Here is a 7,903-nt window from a genome sequence, read left to right as displayed (position 1 = left end):
AATAATAATTATTTACAACCATTTATAACCAGATAAATGTCTGAAATTAAATGAAATCAAGAATAGTCTCTCAGTTTGGTGCTGTGGTGTTGTGGAGCCTGATGGCACAAATGAGCCTCCAAAGCATTTTGAGGCTAGGGGCTGAATGACTCTGTGGCTGAAGGTGCTCCTGAGCTGCCTCAGCTTAGCATATAGGAGGATTATATAGAGGATGCGAGTGGTTGTCCATGATGGTTTTCAGCTTCCCTCTCATCCTCCTCTCAGTCACTGCCTTCTGAAACTTTGAAATAGGCCTATAACTGTTTTTCCACTGCAGCTGCTAATTCATACGTTTGAGCAAGAAAAAGGCATTTCCACAAACAACATTGGCACCACTTTACTGTTGCATACACAATACAGTATCATGTCCCTATTTCTTTAACTTTTTATTATCTCCAGCAGGAGGGATCATGCATTTTGTTGTATGTGTGGGTGTGTGTATCTGTCCACAGCTGATCTCTCATACTACTGGACCCATCATTGTAATACCTTTCGTGCACATTATGCTGAAGGTCCTCTCAGAGACAGCACTGGTGAAAATTACTAATGACCTCCTCATTGCATCAGACAAAGGATTTGTCACTGTACTGGTTTTATTAGATCTTAGTGCTGCATTTGATACCATTGACCATCAGATCCTATTACAGAGACTGGAACATTTCATTGGCATTAAAGGAACCGCTCTAAGCTGGTTTAAGTCCTATTTATCAGATTGATTTCAGTTTGTACATGTTAACGGTGAGTCCTCCATGCGCGCCAAAGTTAGTCATGGAGTTCCACAAGGATCTGGGCTCAGACCAATCCTCTTCACTTTATATATGCTTCCTTTAGGCAATATTATCAGGAAACACTCCATAAACTTTCATCGTTATGCAGATGATACTCAGTTATATCTATCGATCAAGCCAGATGAAGTTCATCAGTTAGCTAAACTTCAAATGTGCCTTCAGGATGTTAAAACCTGGATGACCTGTAATTTTCTAATGTTAAACTCAGATAAAACTGAAGTTTTTGTTCTGAGGCCCAAGCACCTCCGTGATGCATTATCTAAAGATATAGTTTCCCTTGATGGCATCGCCCTGGCCTCCAGCACTACCGTGAGGAATCTTGTAGTTATCTTTGATCAGGACATGTCGTTTAAGTCTCACATTAAGCAAATTTCAAAGACTGCCTTTTTTCACCTACGTAATATTGCGAAAATCAGGAACATCCTGCCTAAAAATGATGCAAAACTAGTCCATGCATTTGTTACTTCTAGGCTGGATTACTGCAATTCCTTATTATCAGGCTGCTCGAAAAAGTCCATTAAGACTCTTCAGCTGATCCAGAATGCTGCAGCACGTGTTCTGACAGGAACCAGGAAAAGAGATCACATTTTACAAATATTTTTTCCAGAGCCTTCTGTTGTGTTGTTGTTGTGTTGATAGGAAGGGGTAGCGTTCATCTCCATCATTGTCTTGAGTTGTGTCTACTATGTAAACTAGGATTTGGCTGAATACATAATGGCTATTTTTTACTGAGCGATGTGCATCCACATGCCAAGCTAATTAACATTTTAAATTAAATATTTAATCAATAGTCAGTGTCAGTCCATTGCTTTCCATCTTGCATTAGTCCAGAGTTGTAACCTTGACAAAGAGACTATAGACAATCATTGTCTTGTTTTGAAATGAGACTGAAAATTAGTCTGGACTTGTCCCCACAGAGGTTGTTGCTGGAAAGAGTTTCATTTTGTGCACGCGCATATGAATGCATGTTTATTTAAACACCGATAGTAGCCTATTTCAATCTTGCTTTTGTCAGGCACACAAGACACAAACAAACTTTTTTCAAAATATTCAACTTAACAACAAAAATGCATGATCAGTCAGGCAGATTAGGTCCAAGGTGGGCCCCTTTGTAAAGGGAGAGAATGGCGGGCCCGGGGCAGTCGCACCCGGTGTACCCCCCGACTCGCCTCACTATAGATCTCATCCTTGCTGGACAATTGCCTATTGAACCCACTCCTGTAATTGCAATTACATTAAGGTAGGCCTATTGCTAAGGCAGTAAAATAACGTAGGCTATTACATACATAATAACATTTCGATAGCCTATTATTAGCCATTACAATCTCAGTAAAGCACTTCACAATGCATTTTAACCTGAAAATAAGTGGTGTTTTGCATTTTTTATAATTCACCAACATCACAAACATTTTGGCACCAGAAAAAAAAAAATCGTGAATCATGAATATGGTTTATGCCTAAATATAATTCTATAGCCTGTGTTTTCTTCTATGATTTACTTTCATGATTCTAGAGGCTGTTGTCAATGCACAATAACCGATCCTGTCACAATAACTGAGTGTCGGGAGATTTAAATAATCAATGAAGTAATGCTGTTGTAGCCTAGCTTGTGCGTAAATACGCACAGCATCTTTTTTAACACTAGAACCTCCAGGGTTCGTTACCTATGACCGCCGACAATTTAGAAAAACGATTGACTATTGCAGTGTTTTATAGGTGGTAATAATGTTGCCTAATGATGTAGGCTAATTCTTACTGTTCTGCTTGTTTTTTCCCGACCCAAAAATTTTAAAGTCCTAACGAAAGTATTTATTCAAAATTCAAAGTAGATTTTACCCAATGGAAAATAAATGTAGGCCTATAATGATCACTTTTACTAAACAAAATACACAGCATTGGAAAACTACATAGCCTACCCTCAGCAGGTCAAAATGCACACGAGGGAGCCGCACGCTCTCTTGAAGGGACCGCAAAACACACCTGTAGGCTATCACAGGGAAAACTGCAGCATTAGTTTTGATGATAATGTAGCCTATCCAAAAGCTATAGGCCCTGAGCATTATTTTCATGGAGTTTTTATGCATGTATACTACATGCAAGTGGATCGCTCTAAGATAATGACCCGTCAGATGCAGAATCAACCCAGGACACGTTGCTCAGCCCCCACCGTCAGACTCTCCTTCACTCACTGCCTTGAGCAAGTGTAATGCCTGCTGTAGAAAAGGCGTTGCAAATAGCAACATAGAATGATAACGTGAAAATGACTGTATTCTCTATAGGGGTAGGCTACTACATTTTACCTGCTGGTGCTTGTAGGCTTTAGGCTAAATGCCCATTTTTAAAATATGGTTTTATTTTTACATTTTTGAACAATAGAGGGTGCTACATAACACACTTTTAGAAAAAGTCAAAGACTGGGGGACTTGAATATTATATTGAAACAAAGTTAGGTACATACATGTAGGTACAATCGAAAAACAGCCACAGGTTTGTTTGACCTGTTGGCTGCTGTAGTGCTAATAGGGAAAGATTCATCCTATTTCACCCAATCCATAACCCTCCTGCTGTTTAACAGCATGTTCACTTTCTGACAAAGACCCACCATCCACGGATATAACTGCGATCTGCACATCACAAGAACCCACATATGCAGACACATTTTACTATCTGAATAATGCGTCCATTAAATAGCAGTGAAATTAAATCTAAATTAAGGCAAAACCAGGATAGTGTAAAGCATTAAAACTCAGAGACAGCAATCGTCTAATATAACTAATTACTCTAAAATAACAGTAACTAGTAATCTATAATGTATTACATTTTGGAAGTAATTTGCTCAACAATGCAACCTACCTTGCTCAAAGCTCTCCAGTCGGTTGAAGATGAATCCGTAGGCGAAGTATTGACAGATTAATAAATATGTGTGTTGTACGGTGATGTCAACGTCCACTTGAGGCGGAACCGCAAACAGCAACGACATTTTTCCCCCATGAAATCTTATCATACAATCTTATACAAATCTCTGGTATTTACTTGAACTGTTTGTGCACTGTAATACAGAAACGTTTTCAGATTTTCTAAAACAAAAATGTGTCTTCATTGATAGATTAAGCTACATAATGCATGCAGCTTAATCTATATGCATTATGTAGCCTGTGCTGTAATGTAAGTATAAATGCTACATTATAGTACATTAGCTACTCCATTACAGTCTTTGGAGAAGCCCCTATAACATTGTCAGTGTTGCTGCTTTGGGTTGAATCAACATCTGGACATGTAGCGTATATATTTTAATGTCTTCTCTCTTCGCCATGAAAGTCACAGCAGCATTTGTCAATAATTGAGGGTTGCCAAAGGTTTTGTTAAATAGCAGGCATCTCCCTACTTGCCACTGTCCACATGCCTCTGTATGTCCATCCCTACAAATGAGATCTGAAGAAAGAACATATATTATTTTCTGAAGTATTATTTTAATTAATATTAGTATAAGGGCAATAGTCTATGTGATCTACAGTGTATTCCTTCCTGTCAGCATCCTGTTTTGTTCTCATAATAAGATTTTATCTGAAATTCTGAAATAGGCCTATGTGGAAAATCTATATTAATATGTAGACTAAGCTACTTTAATAATCCTGTAGGTGTCATTCACTTATGTAATTTGCTCCTTATTATAATGGCACTAGTGTATCAGTGTTTGGAATTGAATGAACATCAGTGTGATTGTTCAGTCTTAGGCAGACTATTTCCTGTAATAAAGAAGCTTCCACTGTGGTTTAAGGCTTTTCTTGTAGACTACACAATTATCTTCCACTGTTAAATGTTTTAATCTTCTGTTTCTCTAAGTCAGACCCCCAAACAACTTTCTCTGCCCAGCTGGAGTAGCCTGCTTGTCTGTATTGTCTTCAATACATTTCCTGTTGTAACTTCTTTATTTGTTCAATTATGTCAATTTTCACCACAAATGGAGCCCAGCGTGGAGTGGACCACTGGTTTGAACTCTGTTGAAGTGCAGAAACCGGATTATCTAAGGAAAGTTGCTCCCTACAGTTGAGAAGATGTTTTCAGCAGAGCCCTGATCTTTGGTTCATTCCTGGGAAGAGAGAAAAGAATGTGTCCTGATTATTTTGTGGTATTTGAGGGTTTCCTGGTGTGTCTACTCTAACAGGTGGACCAAGAGATTCTGTATGATGTAGAGAGACAAATAATGTGAGAACTGGGTGGGACACAGATCCTTAAATGCTTCCGCTAGCAGTGAAATTTACAATATTACATTATGTACTACAATTATGTACTACAATTAGTGGTTTGAAATGGTTTCCCCTGCAAATGGAAGCTTTAGTCTAAAGCAACCAGCTCAAGACATGTTTGGAGACAAAGGAAAGAAGAGATGCAGAAGAGCTGGAAAGCCTAGTATGATATTTGAACACAATAAGCAGGGAAAGGGAAAAGAACAGAACAGAACATTTGACTAGGTGAAATGAAGATAAGAAGGAAATGGATAAAAAAATAAATCACATGAATAAACAACAAACACTTTAAATCCTTCTTTAAAAATGGTACACAAATCAAAGAATCCAATCCGGCTGATCCAGTCCTTGACTCCGCTCCTCCACCTCCTCTGTATGCTCCATTACGGGATCCAGTCCACGAAGAAGACCCAAGAGTGAAGCTGCTGCTGAAAATTTATATCACAGCAACAGACCAAAAAAGGATTAAAGGCCTGCTGCTGGCACTCTGGAGCCAACACTGAGGGTTATGCAACACATTGGTTCTGCCTCCCGATGCCTAGTTATAGAAATGCCAGTGATGAAAGAAGTGTTGTTATTCAGGCAGGGCTGGAATGGGACAAAAAATAAATCCTGGGCATTTGGCCCAGGAGCCCCCCTCCCCCACAAAACATCCTTGCAGTCCCCTTAAATATATATACTGCAATATTCCTCTAAACTACTATAAAGCTATAATAAGTGAAAAGTGCAGTGGATATGTGTACCAGTGCAAGTGGGTCAGTTTACTCATTCACATTTTACTGACTCCCTGGTGAGGTGGCCATGGAGTTATTTGTTATTTAATCTGTAACAGTAAAGATAAATAATTGCACGCATTGTATACTTACAAATTGGAAAAAGCTACATGGCCCTCTGAACAGTCTCAACAACAATGACATCCTGAGAGGATGTCCAGTCAGTGGCCCGGCCAACTACTACACCTCAAGTTTGGTTGGTGGTCCGGCTGACTCCTGCCCCTGGTGTTGTGTTGGTGGCTTGGCCGACTCCTGACCTTGCTGAGCGGCAGCTAATCCCTGTCTTGACTGTCTAGCCACAGCATCTTCCTGCCCTTGTAAAGCTGCAATTGACTTTAGCCCCTGAACTGCTGCAACATTCACATCACTCCGCTCACCTGTGACAATCCCCTAACTTTGCCGAACTACAGCAGTCCCTGGACTCAGTTTTGTTCCCGCAGCCCACTGTCCCTGCTGCAGCAGCTGCCTGCCCTCGCTGAGCTACATCTCCACCCTGACTCTACTGTGCCTCTTCAGCATCTGGGGTCTCATTTATAAACGGTGCGTACGTACAAAACAGGGTTGGAAACGTGCGTACGCGACTTCCCAAGCAAAGGTTATCATCTATAAACAACAAACTTGACTGGAGAATGTGGGTCCTTAAGTAAACTCTGAACCATGCGTACGCAAATAAAGAGTTGAAATGAGAAACAGCGACTCACATGGCAGAAGGATAAAATGAATAAGCCTACTACTGTGTAAAATAAATCGAAATATTACCTCTGAGTAGTATAGGCTTAAATTGAAATTTATTCTCATAAATAAGGTGAACAGGAGTACCAATTACATTTAAACTGATGCCATTTTCAATGCAAATAGGAGAGCATAATTTCATGTATTGTAATCACATGTTCGTTTCCTTATCGAGCCAAACGCTGTGTGCCAGCGTGTGGATGTGATGCGCTGCTTGTAAAAACATGTTATGGAAAAATCTCTATTTTATTGTCATTTACAACAAGTCACAGGCTATTTCTTTTAACTCATTGCCAGCCTCGTTAAGTGTCCTTAATCACTAATCAAGAGGGATGCTCCTTCCTGCAGATTGGTTATAAAGGGGTAGAGCTCCGGTGCCTCCTTTCCTCCGGTGCACAAGTGTTGCATGAAAGTGCATTTTTAACCCACCAAACAACATGCTTCAGCTTCACTAAAAGGAAAGTCAGTGACCCACTGAGTTAAATTTCGTTTTGTAGCTTCTCTTTCAGAATTAGCCTCCTTTTCTTCCTGCAGTCAGTACGTATTACAATTAATGAGGGGCATTTCACTGACAATTTATAGGCAACTATTGGCGTTTGGAGGGTTGGACATTGAGCTCTCTCACATGCGCCACATTTGAAGTCGATTGTGATTTATAAAGGGAACCTGCTTACAAGTGTGCGTACGCACGGCTTTAGAAGTCTGAATATTTTTTGCCATATGCCATTTTTGGCTTTTGGGCTCACGTACACTTTATAAATGAGACCCCTGGTGTCTCTGACCTCACAGGCACTCCTACCAGACTCATTGTCGCCAGCCTCCAGACCAGCTTCTCTGTCTGCATTCTCCAGTTTAGCTGTCTGGTCATTGGTCTCCAGCCCAGCTTCCCTGTTGTTGAGCTCCAGTCCTCCTGTCCTGTTGCCGGTCCCCAGTCCTGCTACCCTGAGGTCTCCGGAGCGGTCTCACCTTCCTCAACGCCCCCCTGTCCGGCCTTCGGAGGGTTTCTTCCAACCTCTGGCCTTGATCAACCTGTTGGGCCAACCTCCTGGTCATCCTCCCGACCTGTTTGGCTTCCGCCTGAGTTTCCCCAGTTGGCCCCAGTGTACATTTCCTTTCACTGTCTTCTGCTCCTCTGTAGCTGTGAGTGTGGCCATCACATCAATGTACAGACCGTCTTGAGGGTTTCCAAATAATCCAAATTTTTTCTTCAAGGCATGTTCAACTGTAGTCCTTGTAGTCCTTTCTGCTTTATAAAAGCACTAAGAGGGGGAGGAACCAAGCCATGCAGAATCTCATAGATAAGACAAGCATCTGTAAATTTAAT

The sequence above is a fragment of the Micropterus dolomieu genome, linkage group LG03 (assembly GCF_021292245.1).
Source record: "Micropterus dolomieu isolate WLL.071019.BEF.003 ecotype Adirondacks linkage group LG03, ASM2129224v1, whole genome shotgun sequence".
Classification (NCBI taxonomy): Eukaryota; Metazoa; Chordata; class Actinopteri; order Centrarchiformes; family Centrarchidae; genus Micropterus; species Micropterus dolomieu.
The sequence above is the reverse complement of the archived record's forward strand: the minus strand, read 5'-3'. Positions refer to the sequence as shown.